We start from the raw sequence: 16,633 nt of genomic DNA, 5'->3' as shown, positions 1-16,633 counted from the left end.
GACATAAAAGTGTATTGCCATTGTCATTCTACAAGTATTGCGATTCGATATTATGCTTTAGGCTAGCTTGACCGGACGTTGCCACAATACGATAACGTCACCTAGTTTCTACGCAGCATTAGTGAAGTGTTTCCATTATTGACAGTATATGTAGTGTGTACTTTACTTTGTGAGGGTGCAGGTCGTATCCGTGTGGATCTCGGATCCTTTTTTAATTTACTCAGGCAACAACAATAAAAAGGGGTAACTTTCCTACACCTCCCTACATTGACTTTTTGTGTACAGTACAACTCAGCTGTTAGTTGTTGCAACAGAGTACATTTGTTGGGTGTGAACTGCTCAACAGTGCGTTTCAGTTTGCTGTTGCTGCTTAAAGAGAATAAATATATTTACTTTTCAATGATGGATTCAGCTTTTTTTATTTTTTAAGTGTACTCTGCTGTTAGAACCTTTAGGTTAGTGTCATCAACGTTTTAGCGTACAATTTCATTCCTTTCTCCCATTCACCTTGAGTATTATCATTAGTTCTATGATGTTAATCTTTACAGCAAACCTCAAACCACACAAAGTACTTGCTTTTCAATAAATTCCCAAACCATTAAGCAAAATGAATGCAGTCCTTGGGAGCCAACTGCACTTAACTTTTCCATAGTGGTGCAAAAATAACTTGTGAATTGAGGCAAAACCGAAAACCTTTGCAATGACGGGCTTTTCTCAAGTCAAATAGGTAAATGTATCTTAAGATAGGCTGGAGCAACAAATCAAATAGCATTACTCCCTGGCTATTAAACTTAGATTAAGTATTGCTTTAAATCTTATTCGTGCATGGTATCAACACCTGTGTCTCTATTACATTTTCAATCCTCTTAAAGAAGAGAATGTGTCATTCATCAGCAGAGGTGACGTGATTAATCATACCCCAGCTCTGAGAGGAATGACAAGATGTTTTTTCATCGAGTATTGGGGAGGCTTTAACTGACGAATTAAGATGCATCTAATCCGTTCAGTTCATAGCTTGAACTGTAAATCATTGCACTGATCCAACAGTGACCTTTCCAATGTAAAGACAAATCACACTGGCATGTTGACGTATGGATAACCTATAATGCAAACCTATGACAAGAGGGCGAGTGATTTGTATGCAATTTGTTAAAGAAGACCGAAGCTAACAAGAGACAGAAGAAGAGTGTTGAGATCATAAAAGTGTTCATCCTCTAGAAAACATGAATTACTGTAAAAAATGTGTGTCAATCGATCGATCCAGAGATGCAGAGATATTTCATTGGATAAGTGGAAACTGTTGGGGGCACTAGATGAAGAGTCAGGGGATCACCAAAGTCAATAGGGTTTATCCATTAGGGACCATGAACGTCCGAATGGCAATCCATAGTTGTTGAAATATTTCAGTCTGGACAAAACTGGTGACTGAACAGTGCTAAAAAAAACATACACGCGCCGGCCCTGTGAAATAACCTCAGAGTTTGTGGTATAAAATAAGAAACCTCAATAATGCTGCATACGAAACTAAGAACAAAGGCTCTTGTCTCCCGTCATCATCAATAGCAGAGCCAGTAGGGAAAAGACCCCCAGCTGAGATATTTGTCTTCTTCTTTAAAGTGAACGGAGCTAACCGACTGTGAGTGCGAGTATGATAAGTCATCTGGTGTCTGTCTCACCGCTGCAACTCCAAAGTGTGTGTGTGACAGATATTGTTTTAGTTCAAAGCTGCGATGTGCTACATTGTCAATCATACACTGGTACCTGCAGTACACTCGTCACTGGAGTCAGTTATTGTCGAGGACAATTTCTATAAAAGGGAAAGTGGGCAGCCAACAGCTGTCTGGATCTACAGCACATGAATAACAGAGGGAGAGATACAGAAAGAGAGATTACACAGCTTTAAGTATATTAATAAGATTTTCTTCTGACTTGTAGAACGAAAGACGCAGCGTCCTACCAGTTGAGAGTGGGAGTTCTAGGCATCTTTCCAGAGACTCCTGTTATGTGTGAGGGCTACTTTCATAGCGGAGAGGGTGTTTTACTACTACAGCATGCTCTTGCATATATCATGCGAGCAGAGAGAGCCTTTTCATTGCTGTAAGGCTATACAGAGCAAAGAAACAGTGCTCATTCCTACAGCTTACTACCAGGGCAGTTTGAATGCGCTCACATCATGGCACAAAGGTCAAGACTACCATATAACATACACCTACGTATTTATTTATGTAATTAAAACTGAGCTGGCTAACACATGACCTCATAAATAATTCAATGATCAATTACGGATTGCTTCTGTTGTACACTGTTTTTACTGAGATGAGGATGTCACACATAGAGGGAGGTATTGTCAAGATCTAATTGATACCGGAAGTGCTTATTGGCATAGACGCTGAAGGCCTTCACACAGCCGGGGGCGATTCATTTGCGTGTCAATTTTTCCAACGGTTGTTTTTGTCATGAGTCCTTTCACACAGAACGAAAACGAAAAAAGTAAAGTCATTTATTTCAGAAAGACTTTAATCATCCTGAGCTTTCACTTTGTGCAGAATGGACATATTCAAAACGTACACGATGATGTCCAATAAAGCAGAGACGGGACTTATAACTCGACAAAGGCAGCGGATCGCAGATACACTCCTTCAGGACCGCGATGTAGTCTCACAACACTACAGCCGTGTTCACACTACCAGCGTCAAAAGCAACAAAACGGACAAGCGTGGCGTCGCCGATCTACGGTTGAAGTGTTTGTTTTTAATGTCGTAAAATAGCACTGGGGACTAGGCAACAGCATTTTCTTTTTGTTGGAACGGAACAGGGTGAAACAAACGCGTATGAATGGCTGCAGCGACAAGTGTGGGGCGTCGGTTTGTAGCTTCGTGTCACCAGCTTCCTTTGAAAATGACTTGCAGCCTGTTGCTTTGTCGCTCATGGTGTGAACACAGCACGAGGAACACACTATCAACAGTGTCATCGCTTGGCGACTACAAGTGAGAAAAATGCTACTTTAGCAGCAGGCAAACTAAAAATGCCAAATGTTAAACTGATAAATTAATAAATGATGTTCGAATACAGATAGCGGGACAGAATGTTGAAGGCCCTTATCGGTGTTACAGTTCTGACCAATCAGGAATCAGAAAAGACATAAGACTAGTCCTCACACATAAACATGGTAATGAATAAAAACATCAACCTAAAAGTACCTAAAAAAAACCTCCGTAAATGTAAAAAGATGTCGTCTGTTAAAAGCAGTGTGCGAATATTGAAGAAAAAGTGAACCTGCCTGCTGGATCACCTCGTGTGCTGCAACCAGCGGACCTTTAGCCTCGGTGCAGCATGTAAAGATGGAGACAGGTCATCCCTTTAAGCCATACACTCAGCCCCTGTCAGTGCAGAGTCTAAACCCAGCGTGATCTACTGCAGAGTCCCCATATCCAGCAGTATTAGTGCAGTATCAGTGATATATGAGGGCTAAGCTGGAGCGGCCAGAGTGGAGGGGTCAGAGAACAACATGTGAGAACACGGCTATAACAGCGGGGCTCTCTGACTGATTGGCTGGCTGACAGCACCTGCTGCACTAAGTAGGCGCTGGTATATAAAAAAATCATACTGACTGCGGTGTGGAGTGACAGGGCGTACATCATAATGTAAAGGCGAGAGGACAGACAGCATCCATACGAATGGTAAATGGACACACGCCCATCATCCAATGACAGAACTTCTTATTTCTTCATTTGTCTTTACATTGCATGCGTTCCTTTATATTCTCTGGTTTTAGCCCCAAAGGCAAACATTACCCACCTTCATTGCTTCAAAGTCACACTCCATTAATTGTTGTTTGATGCCAAATATCATCGTGTCTGGCATGAGGACGGAATGCAAGAGCATGAATGTATTATCTCAGAGAGGAGCCTCAATTAGCCTCCAACAGCATAGTTAATGGTGTTATTTCTCAAATGTAGGTTGCATATTGTAGATTTTAAAAAGGGAAAAGAAACACAACTGTGTCTTCTACTAATTAATTTGTGGCAAAATGCCCAAATCCATACGATGAATAACTTGTGAATGCACAGGGCTTGTTGGTATAATGAGTACAGCGACTACGGACAGTACTCTGGATATATATTTATGCCTTAATTAATGATAGTGGTGACAAGATAACAGATGTGTACAGTGCATTGCATAGATGTTAGAAGTAGAACTGAGTGCTTTTGTCTGCTGTACCATTAAAGCCACGTTTCTTTGTTTTCCAAATGATTTCATACATTTCTATTTCAAGGTTTGTACTTTACACTTTATGTGCATGTTTTTATACATTGTCTTTCAGCTTTCTGTGAAGCAATCAACAACTACTGTTTTGAAAAGTGACTATATGAATAAAGTTAATCTGCTTACTTACTTCACAGTACTTCCTTCACATAAGCCACGTTCCACATATAGACATCTACTGTATGGCTATGAACTGCAATCTTCTGTTGTTGGCCAGTAAATATCTCCACTGAGGACATTCAGCTAACTTCTTTTGTAACTTCAAGCAACTATCCATTTCTAAAAATGTTCAATATCTTAAACTGACAGAATGTGATGAAGATTTATCTAACTACAAAGCAAGGAATCTCTGTCTGTCTTTGGGTGTGTCCTTCGTTTATCTGGAGAATTTGGACACTGGTCAAGTACAATACTAATAAACGCACTCCGAATGGGTACGCACCCCCTGCGACAACGCTGTAAATAACAATATCGGGGGGCCAAGCAATATGCTTGTTCTGATTGGGCGCTTTGAACTGTCACACGCTCGGAGAGGCCACACCTGTACGGGTGCTGCACTAGCCTCTATTAAATACAAAAGTAAATAAAATGCATCCCCGTGTGCCATCATATGAAAACAGCATGTTGGACGTGGTTCATGAGGTTGGCAACTCTTCACCCACAATAAGCTATGTCTTTTACAGGGCTGTTGATATATCCTTATTGAAAATACAGAAGAGCTATTATTGCTGTTCTCTAGGTGGCCTTTTCACAAACAAATAAAGATCATCTGTCCCCATCAACAACTCCATTTCATAAGGTCAACCTTGGCTTGGCTTTGAAAATGTCCGCCACTTCCGCCATTACTACACTCTAAATTCAAATGTGAGTGTACAATATCATTTACCATATCTGAACATCACAGAGACTAAGGCTATAGAAATAGTCCATCAAAGGGTTTGATGAAAGACATTAAAACGGAGGACCAAAGGTTATTCAAAACATGTCTCTGCTCCATTTCTAAAATTGTAAAAACATTTCTCAGACTTTGCTTGTTTGGGTTATTATGCTTAACGAATGCACATACTCTGCAAAATCGTCATTATACATCAACATGGACAATGTTGCCACATGTGACACATAAATGCAAAAAACATTTCGATTTGTGTGCAAATTTTGCAAAATGTGTAAATTTCATAAATGCACTCTGACAGTCACTACAAGTACACTTATGTCCCTTTGACAGAGACATCGTGTGGGTAGCTATGCTGTAGGCTAGCAGCTCTGCTACGAGAAGCTCTCGAGTGTGTGTGTGTCAGAGGAATAAATCTCGTTCATGTACAACATTGTTTTCATGCCAGCGCCTGTGAGAGCGTGCTAATGCTAGCGCAGCAGCTATGTGGGAGAGGCACTAAACTGGGGCTATTATACAGTCGCACTAAATGGTGGACAATTCAATGTTCTTTTTCTGCCAACACTTTGTAATTTGTTTCGTTGAGTGTACCGCTGTATATGACAGGAAGGGTGTTGGGAGCATGGGTGAGCAATGGCATACTGGAGGGAAGTTTCATTTTCAACTACTGACCCCAATCAAGTAACATGCTGTTTACTTGTTTTTTTAATTAGAGGATTTTCACATCATTTTATGATAAACAGAAAACAAATAGAAGAAGTTCTTTGGTTTCATCATTAACATTTCGTTACCACATTCTTTTTTACCACTTTCTTCCAACTGTCAGGCCTCTGTTGTGTGGGCAGCCATTTAAATTCCATCTTGTATTTGAACTAGTTTCTTTGTCCGCACAGGTTCACCTGTTCATTTGTCTGTTTCTTTCCTCCCAGCTAGATCAGAGCGCCGCCAGAAGCTGTGGGTCCACCGCCATCTGTCACAAACAGGCTGGAAGGACTAAGGGCATTTTGCTTGAGTGTGTATGTGTGTGTCTGTCAGTGTGCGAGGCCACTTCTGCTGTGAGTAATGAAACGGATGCAAAGTGTTGCTTCACTCACTTGTTTGTATTTATGTGCTGTATGCGCTTTCCAGCTGGTATGAGATGGAGCTCGGGATGACGCGACACACAGAGAGACAGTTTTTCTTAGAGTATGTTACTGTGTGTGTGTGTGTGTGTGTGTGTGTGTGTGAGAGTGAGTGAAAGGGGAGGGAGTAGGAGAAGAGGCAGGGAGTGTGATGCTACTGCTGTGGCAGATTGATGTGAAAAGCAGTAGAGCATTCCATTCTCTGCACAGGGTAAACAATGAGAGAACAGCTAATGAACGCTTGTGTGTGGATGTGTGTGTGTGCGTGTGTGTGTGTGTGTGTGTGTGTGTCTAACAGCGGTGTCTAATGCATCGCAGACATGAATGTCCATGCATGACCACATGTGTGAGTGTGTGAGAATCTGCACGAGTGTGAGGGAAGGGAAGGTAGATCCAGAGGAACCACAGGAATCACATTTCTTTACCATCTGTACCTCCGTATTTATTTCCTCGCGTTCATCGACATGACCTTTCATTGTCCACTGCCAAAATTCCTTCCCTCCCTTCTCCCATTCACCCCACGTTTATTCAACCTAACTACGAGGACTGATAGTGGGATGTGGAGGAAAAAAACAATCCTCTATTTACAGTACGTAATCATTTCAGAAATTGAAGTGACAATCCCGAAGATGTCTGTCCTGGTTGATTTCGAATCTCTATTCAAGTGAAAACAATGGAATTGTGGTTAGAGTTTAGCCATCTGGAGCCTGTCGGTTGATACATTTGCTTCCAGTTTTCACAATTGTCTGTGAGCTTCTATTTGTCTTGTGGGTTTACAATAGAGAGAAACTGTAATACAGCATTTTTTACCCCGAGAATGTTCACAGAAACCCAATATGTTATACCGCAAATACATAAATATTGCAATACTTTCGTCAGCGGGCCATGGGATCAATCACCATTGTGTTACCTCCTTCAGCGATAGATAGTGACTAAACAGACATTTAGTTCAATGACAATCGTCATGCCATTTTAACTTGCCTGATGGGAATACCTACATTATAAATTGAATACCTGACTGATTAATGCACATGTGCTTCAATTATTTGATGCAGAATCCATGTAAAAATCCAATATTGTCCTGCTACTTTATAAAATTGCCCGGCCTAATTCAACCATTTCTAAAGGATAGCTATTCGCTCTACAGATTGGTGAAACATATATGAAATGTATATTGTCACAGTGTATGTCGTCATATGGCCAATCTTTCCATCTATTGGTGAACAGCGTATCCCTCATTTTAGTATAACCTCTAGGGTAATCACCTTTTATCCAGAATTCAAACTATTATTATAATAACTATTATTATTATAGTACTATGAAACAGAATCAACCTGTAATAATGTCCCTCATTTATAAATTCACAGCAAGTAAGCACAACAGGTAAAGCTTTGTACTCCAGCTTGGCAGATTGCAAAACAATTGACTCTAATTATTAGCGCGCCCTGTTGCCCTATCAGTTAACTAGGCAACAACAATTACTGTTATCTGTGCTAATGCAAAATGGAGGGTTAGCTGTGCTATATAGACAATCGTGACATATGAGAAGTAGCGCGTGGAATCATTTGGGATTCGATAGAAGGAGAAAGCTGTGCAGCTGAGGCACCGTGAATGAATGGAACGACAACAATTCTACAAGTATTTTGGCATGTGAAGTTGAATTGAATTAAACAAAGTACTTGTTAGTTCTCAAACTTGATTCTTTGAAAAAGTGACAGCCATTATATCACATTGTACAACTTCTCATCTCAGTAAATCAGCTATATTTGAAAACCATTTCTCAGTATGCATGTATGGTTGATTGTCTGTTTGAGTAACCTGATATACTTAAAGTCCTGGTGAAATGAAAAATACACTTTCCCAGTTTTAATCCTGTAACACTGAGTTCATTTACTCATTTATCTCTTGTTATAGGCCAAATATATTTTCAGAAATCTGTACTTTTTTACATTAAAATCATCATCCTGCACTCATGGGCTATCAAAAGAGACATTGGCCAACTAGCTAACCACACCTGTCATATAAAACTGCACTTCTAGGTTTGTGGTCGTAGTTAACAGACAACCAAAATGAAGAGATGTATGTTTGAATATTAGTTGGCAAAAAATGCTTTAATTTCCAAAACAATATGTCTGAGGTCAAATTCATTTAACCCTTGTGTCGTTTTAGGGGTCAAAAATGACCCGTCACTACGTTTAACAGCATAGGAAACCCCCTTAATGGTCTTTTTTCAACTTGAAATTCAATGACTTTTCCTAGAATGACCCCAACATGAGAAAAAGTTAAACATTGCCTTTGTTCATATTTCCATAAAAGCTGTACACCAACAGGGTACACATCTTGTCTTAGGGGTCATTTTTGACCCGGTAGTTATAAAATCATTTTCATACTACAGAAACCATAAAAAACACACCACAACAACACACACACACATACACACACACACACACACAAGAAATTGAGATTACTTGTGCTACTGATTGAACTCAGGGAAAACAAACTTTCTCGCGAATATGCAGCATGTCACCTCCATGACCCCACACCCGGCTGAAGTTCACAGACAAAATACAAACAAGATCAGAGAGAATAAACATTTCCTGAAAGCATTGTTTACTAATGGGGAATGCAGTCAGAGGCTATAGAGGTGCTGCAGATGACAGTACCTCCAGACAACTGGAAATGGATGAGATTGACCTGCTCGGGCTGCTAATCTTAGCAGGTGTGTATAGGTCCTGAGGCGAGGCTGCATCTAGTCTTTGGGATGCAGAGTGGAAGGGCGATTTTCCGTGCAATGATGTCACTGAAAGTCTTTCATAGTTTCTAAAAAAACGATGCGATTTGATAACCTGTAAGGCGTGTGACAGACAAACTTGCGGCCATAAGAGAGGTCTGGAAGAAGTGGATTCCAGATGAAACAGTCTTTCTGTACTGTGAAGAGGAAAAACTTAGATATTCACAAAGTTTGTGATGAATGACAGGTTGTTTCTTCATGCAAAATAGATTTGGGATTTAAAATGCAATCAAGCTGTTTTATTTTAGGGGTTTAGTGAAGGCGGGTCATTTTTGACCCTTAGGACAAGTAGTGTATACAGAAAGTGAAGACAACACAAGGGTTTTAAAGGAAACCTTTGTCGATTTTCTACCGGCTCTGTGTCACTGCCGCGTGGGCAGCACAGGCAGATGAACGTCTGTCGGATGACCCGCTTTAGAGAGGGCAAATCAAATGCAAAGATGGGATTTAAATCCCTCTTGTAGCTGTACACCACTCAAATATTCCATTTCACAGGGGAAAATGTCACACTAAAGTAGCTAAAGACGCTCTAATTTCAGTTTTACGGGCACTTTATTGGCAATATGGCCTTTTTGTAACTGGCTTGCCAAAATGTCCCTCTCTGATGGCTGGCCGTAGTCCCTGGCTGCATAGCTTTACAGATGAAATCAGACTAATATAAATGCCCTGCTAAGCTGGGCTGATATGTGACCTGTGCCAAAATGTGATACTCTGTGATAAGAGTCTGCACCCATCTGTGTTTGGGAAGAAGTCTATGGCAATACCATTTTCCACCAAGGAAAGAAGGGGGAAATGTCTTGTATATAAGTGGTCGCTAAACATTAAGAAACCAACAAATACATTCAAGAGAAATCTAGATTAATGGGCAGACTGAAGGCTAAGGGGATGTGTATTGGGCTCAATGGCCTTCCTGCATCTCGCTAGACTGAATCAAACTGAGAAATAAATTGTGTGAGGAGGCTGTCTAAAGTGGGAGCTATCCAGCAGCACCATCCTCTCCTTCCTTATCACTCAGACAGTCATTGCTGCTCCCAACATGCAACAGCCCCTTCTTCCAAAGCCGTTACAGCACTGCCTTTTCCATGGCAAAAACCATTTTGAAGACACTTGCCAATGTCCTCAATAATTAAGTAGCCACCTGATCCACACAGCTGCCATTCATCTGAGTACATTCATACGTGAGGTGAGCCAAATGTCCCTCCACCACAGCCATTTGGCATTATTCATGATGGCATTTCAATTAGAATAAGTGCAATGAGTGAAGGTGGATGAGGGAATGAGTGGTATAACATGAATGGAGAGACTACTAAATACAGTCATAAATACAGCTCAATGGCTTTAAGTGATGTTCAGCCTTACTGACTGGGAGGCAGAGATTTTAAAGTGTTTTCAGGTGAATCACAAAACAAAATGGAGCACCACTTTGTACATACTTGCACACTCAATCTAATAAGTGCCTGATGATATGATACCTTCACTTTTGAGCCTTTTTTTACATTCAATAGAAGCTTCAGGAACAAGTAGGGCAATCAGCCCATGTGAAAGCGTCTGACAGCTTTGCTGAGTCCAGGCTTTTGCCAACATGAGCTTTCAAAGAGCTTGTTACAGTAAAGAGAGTGTTTCTTCTCTTAGATGAAAAGACTCTGCTCTGGGAAACTGCTTGTTTGCTTTAAATGCAACGTTACCTTTTATGCCCATCCTGGATGTTTAAAAAAGATTTGGCGAGAAATGGAGACATCGCTGACTGTAAATGTGAACATAAAAGCTCAAGATCATAAAAACGAAAAATGTCAACCTTGTTGGGCACTAGAAGTCAGCGCCAAAGGATCACCAAAATCATTGTAATACATCCACACAGACTGTATAAAATATGGACGTAGTCTCCTTGATGTCCCCCAAAGGTTTCTGTAGGGAGCATTGTGAAACTCAAAGCTCCAGCTGTCGCCGAAAATTATCTATATTCTATTAGCTATAGAGACTTGTCTGTCCACCATGAATGACTGTACAAAGTTGGTGCCAATCCATCTAGTAGTTGTTGAAATATTCTACTGAATGTGAATATTTTGACGCGCTAATGTCGCTGGAGGTAAGTCAGGGGATCACCAACATTATTAAAATCTATCCTTGAAGGGGCCTTGAATATCTGTAACACATTTCACAGCAATCCATCAAATAGTTGATATTTTACTTTAAATCACAAATGTCAAACTCATGGTGGCGTTTGTCCTCTGGGGACCATGAATGTCTGCACAAAATGTCACGGCAATCCATCCATTTAGATTTAGTCAGGACCAAAGTGGTGGACAGAACGACACACCAACCCACATTGCCATCCCTAGGCTAAAAAAAATCAAAATCACCAAATACAGTATTACATACCCTTCATACATTTTGAGCATTTAGTTAGTTGTTTCTCCACATTCTGTTATTTGGCACGTCAGCCTCCTGCTCTCTGTAGCACTGTTTCCATAGCACCACTGCCACAAGTTACGAGTTGCTAAAAGCAGATGAGATGAGCGTCCATGTGCGCAATGGAGCTCAATACGGTTGTTCCTTCTCGTGGGAGAACTGAAACCTGTTACTTTCCCACACAGGTAAGAGTGATGACCACATTCTACACTTACAATGATCATTTTTGCCATTCCAGTCTAGCCTTGTTCCAGACTATTTTTTTGCAGTGATTCAAACCAGTCTGTTCTTGTACTCACTGTCAGCTGTTTCCACCAGTTGAACAAAAAAGCAACAGAGCCAATTAGACCTTTGAAAGTGTGAATAAGAATGGGGACAACATCGTCCTGTGCCAGAGTGACATTTCCTTCCAAATTTAAATGACGAGAAGGGTGGATGAGATGATCACAGTGATACAGGTTTTTGTAAATGGAATGGTAAGTGGACTTGCATTTGTATACCACCTTTCTCGTCTTCAGGCCACTCACAGCGCATTACACTATATGGCAACATCTTCCCAGTCACGCAAACACACTCGTAAACCGATGGGAGAGGCTGCCATGCAAGGTGCCGCCTGCTCATCACGTTCTAGTCGAACCATTCACACACTCACTCGCCGATGGCACAGCCCAAGGAGACTTTGACAAGTGGAGGACCGGCTCCACCGCCTGAGCCACAGCCACCTATTCATATATTTGATTGATGTGACAAACATTCAGTGAACAGCTCCTTTTAATTGCTATTGCTAACTGCTATGTGTCGACTAGTGGGACGTCAACAGAATGCCATTTTCTATACCTATATCCAACCTAAAAGACCAACATGAATGAATCATGTCAGGTTGAATAAACCCAGTGGAAATGATGTTAAACTATCAGGCAAATCCCAGTCACTGTCACGTCTGCTGTGCTCACCAGTTGGTGTCAGTTTATCGGATCAAATTAGCTGTTCTAAAGCTGCTCAATTCATAATGTTTAGTTTGTACTGAACGATACAATACTTAAGCATTATGTTATGTTATTATGTCATTTAACGCTCATTACACTCTAGTCCACTGGAATATTTACAACACAAAAAGACATCTTTACACCAGATGTTTTGAGTGTCAACTCAAAGTTCAGGAAATACAAAGAACCCTCGGTTACACCGTTCTCGACCTCAATAAATACAGTCAATGGCCTGAAACAACCTTTGTGTACAAGCACATGAGTAATCGCTGACTTTGTTGTTGGAGACATTTACACAAGCAGCATCAGATCCTGTTTACCCAAAAGCCACCCACAGCTCGGTATGTGTGGTGATCGGTCTATCAGGTTCTTGAGGTCATAACAGACTGCTGGAAGGATCTTCGTAAGTTCAAAAAGGTCACAAACGCAGCCATGTAGAATAAGAGCAGTATGTTTGTAACAGCAGCACACTGCCGAGCTCAATAGGTTGTGCAACTACACTCACACATACACAGTTTATACCACACTTATGTATCCAGGGATTTTCCTGGCTGTGAAGGGACTTCGTGGACAGTAAGCATGATCGGTCTGCATACAATAAAGGCAATGAGTCTGTTCAACACATTCGGACAGGATTTGAATTGCTATTTTTATTCTCAATTCGTATCATTTCAGTGCTGGTGATTTTCCTTTGGTGGTGGCGTAAACTTCTTCGGGGGCGCCTAAAATTCCTCTATGCTGGAGAAAACTCTGGTATCTGTAGTTATAGTTAGAATCTGCCAGTAATCGCAGGTTTGCTTCTGTTTGGGTAACTTCTACCAAATTGAAATTTAAGTTACGCTGCAATAAAGCCAAAACTAAACTCTCTTTAGGGAAAATAGATGTTTTACACACAACCACATGTTCTTGACTTGAGAAAAAAAAAAAAAAGCAAGACCCTTGTGAGAAGAAGAAATGGGTGCCTGCCTGGACATATTGCATGTTGTCCGTTATTTTATTTATTTATCATGACGACTTGTATCTTTGGTTTGCCTCTCTTGCTCAATACCAGACAGGGGATTGTCTGTAAAGGTTGTGATGAATCATAATCTCAGCAGGATGGGCCTCCCTGGCCTCTGTCCTCGCTTATCACACATGGCCAACAGCAATGATGGTATGACGAAACAAGGAACCATACATCACTATGGACCGATCTGTTCCTTGGTTATTACACAGCATCTTACCAGCTTATGTTTTTGTATCTCCAAGGCACATTTCATTTGATGCCGTGTCCCGTCTTCAGATTATTTAGATGTAACCTTATCTCTAGGAGAAAAAAAAAACAGATAGCAATGACTGCCTCTGAGATAACATCCCAAGAGCTAAGGAAAAAAAATGTATCTTATTTCGCCAGTAATTCGTAGCAAAAGAGGAGCCGCAGAGAAAACAGGTGGCAAATAGGAAGGCAAAAGACTGGCATCAGGTAACCTGCATGCAGAGTACCTCACAGTTTCTTGTAATTTCGTCTGTGATTGTTTTGTTTTTTATTATTGGAACAGGACTATGACGAATAAGACCTCGTTCAACTCTCTCTCTCTGTCGAACTCATAAACAGTGTCCATTTGGAGGAGCTGAACAGATTAAACTGCTTTACTGGAATTAAACAGCAAACTGCAGTTTCTGGGAAATGGTATGTCTTTTGCAGCCAGAAAACCCTCGTATTGTCTGCTAGTACGTGGTCTCTGCATTATTCAACAAGTCTTATCACAAACTCATCGGAAGAGAGGTTGGCCTTAGGAATTGTGTGTTTTAATGAGGGGAAACAAACACTATAAGTAACGTAAAAGGGATAACATTTAGAATTATTGATGGTTTACAGACTTCAGAGTGGTTGAAAGGATTTTTGTCTGGAGACTTGTAGACCAGCTGCTATATTCAAACAACAATATGTATCATCAATGATCGGCAATTAGTATCAGCGGCAAAAAAAATGTGATAAGGGATCTCTGAAAGTTACATTTGATACGATTTGTTTTTCTTTTGTGCTGATCCAATCTTTGATCCAATCCGTGACTCTGACCCGGGATACGATCCGAACCGTGAGTGTTTTGGCAAAAGCACCACCGTTATGTTGTGGCTGAAATGAAGAGAAGAGACGTAGTTCTTGGAGTAGCAACCAGCGGGAAAATGTCTTTATTTGCACACAATGGCAATTCACAACAAGTTCAAAGTATTCTTACAGCTTACTCTTATATTCTAAAGTCAGCCCCTTGTGTCACTTTCCACCAACCAAATCCGTCGATTGAACCACAAACACAGCACATCTGGTCTCCTCGTCATGCTCTATTGTCCTCGTCTGGGTCAAGAAAACCTTTTGGCAGAACAAATGATACATGTATGGGAAATGTTTTGTATATAAATCCAATTTGTCTTCATCCCTTTCTAGGAATGTTCTTATGAAACCAAATCTGCTAACTTCAACAAAACAAGTTATATGAGGATTTTCTTCAACATGAGTTTTTTATGATCCGTTGCACCACTACTAGCTACTGCAGCTACTAAAACGTCACTCACGTTCTCTTGTTTCTCTGTCGCCGATAAACTCTGTAAATATATGTCCTCTCATAAGACTATAATGTGCTTTGGATACAAGCCTTGTCCTCACCTTGCCCTCTTAAAATGCCACACAATGACATGCATGCACTTAATTGTTTGTTGAACTTCAGATAGTTAACACTGAGCACAGACCTCAGGGTTTGCCTTACAAACCAGTTCAAATCGGGTGAACCGTACCTTTGAGGCATGAACCTAGTCATTAAATGCCACATTCGTATTCAGCACAACGGTTTCATTCATTGTAATGGAACAATGCAATCGAGAGTGAGAGGAGAGAAAAACAAACACCAAGAAAAAAAACCCGCAAACTATCTGCCAAGAAAATTCTATGAAGCATAGCCAGAAGGGATGTTGCTCCCAAAAACCTGTCTTCCTCCCTTGAGTCCCCTCTACCAACATAATGAGGCGCCCAGTGAACGCCGCTTCCAAACCCGAGCATTCTGGGAAATACGCCCACACAGAGGGGGCTCATAGGTCAATTCACTTAAAGGGCTGCACCACCCTGAGCGGATGCAGCAGAGGTGAGCCAGAGACACATGGATGCATGTCTTTAAATGACTGCCTGCGGGGGGACATGAAACCAAAAACAAGCCAAGCTGAGATGCAAGTGGAACACGCGGAGAACAGATGGGCAGGGGGAACTCGGGCTGCATAATATATCAAGTGTGCGTCTATACACACACACACACACCAATACATACAGCGGCGCAGAGCTTTTAACACAACTCCTATTCCTCCAAATTTAAATGTTGCGGATCTCTCCCAACACCTGAGAACAAAAGGCTGCTGACGGTAACAAGTGAGGGAGCGAAATTGGTCAATCAAAGCGCTCTCTGGCCAAGATCCTCATTAAGTTCGCCCCGGAGTATCCTCTCTAAACCGTTTCCCATCCTCTCTTGAGTTTAATTCAACACCTCATTTCTTTACTCCTCTATTCCTGAACTTGCCTTTGTGCTAACTGATCCTTCTCAACCTCCTCTCCTCTTACAGAGAACAGATCATTCATTACTTTGGCAGGAAACAATTTACCAAAGTCCTCATCTAATGAATCAACCATATATATATATATATATATATATACACACACACACACACACACACACACACACACACACACACACACACACACACTTACCCACATCCGTACAGACACATATTTACATACACAAACCAAACATGCCAGAAAATCAACTGAAATTAACTAATCAAAATCACGTTCCTGTTGATTAAAACGACGGTCCCCAGTTCAGTTTATACACCCTGCTGATTCCAATTAATACATGAGACCATTTCACTGTTACGAAGGCAGATAGTGAACATAGCTGATGTGGAGCTCATGAAGTCTGTCATAAAACTTGGGGGAAAAACGAACTGCCCCCCCCATCTCGCTCTCTTTCTAGATTTACAACATCAATGAATGACAGCACTTTTCCCCCCCTGAAATGTCAGTTTGTGCTTGGTTGATACAGAGTTTTATGGTATTCAAAATGGCACAAGACATAGTGGGTCCTTAATCAAATGTTACAGAAAAGCAATTCTCCCCAAGGTGACCCGCGTTGCTTTGCACCTAGTC

General features: G+C 41.0%; 1 protein-coding gene across 1 annotated transcript in view; it reads right to left on the bottom strand.

Moving 5' to 3' along the window:
• Positions 1-16,633, bottom strand: part of asic1b (acid-sensing (proton-gated) ion channel 1b) — a 143,166-nt gene that overhangs the window by 74,082 nt on the left and 52,451 nt on the right. The gene's annotated exons all lie outside the window — the stretch shown is intronic.

This window comes from Anarhichas minor, unplaced genomic scaffold (assembly GCF_050575085.1).
Source record: "Anarhichas minor isolate MPS153535 unplaced genomic scaffold, ASM5057508v1 ptg000023l, whole genome shotgun sequence".
NCBI lineage: Eukaryota > Metazoa > Chordata > Actinopteri > Perciformes > Anarhichadidae > Anarhichas > Anarhichas minor.
Note: the sequence above shows the minus strand (reverse complement) of the source record. Positions and strands in the feature narration are given on the sequence as shown.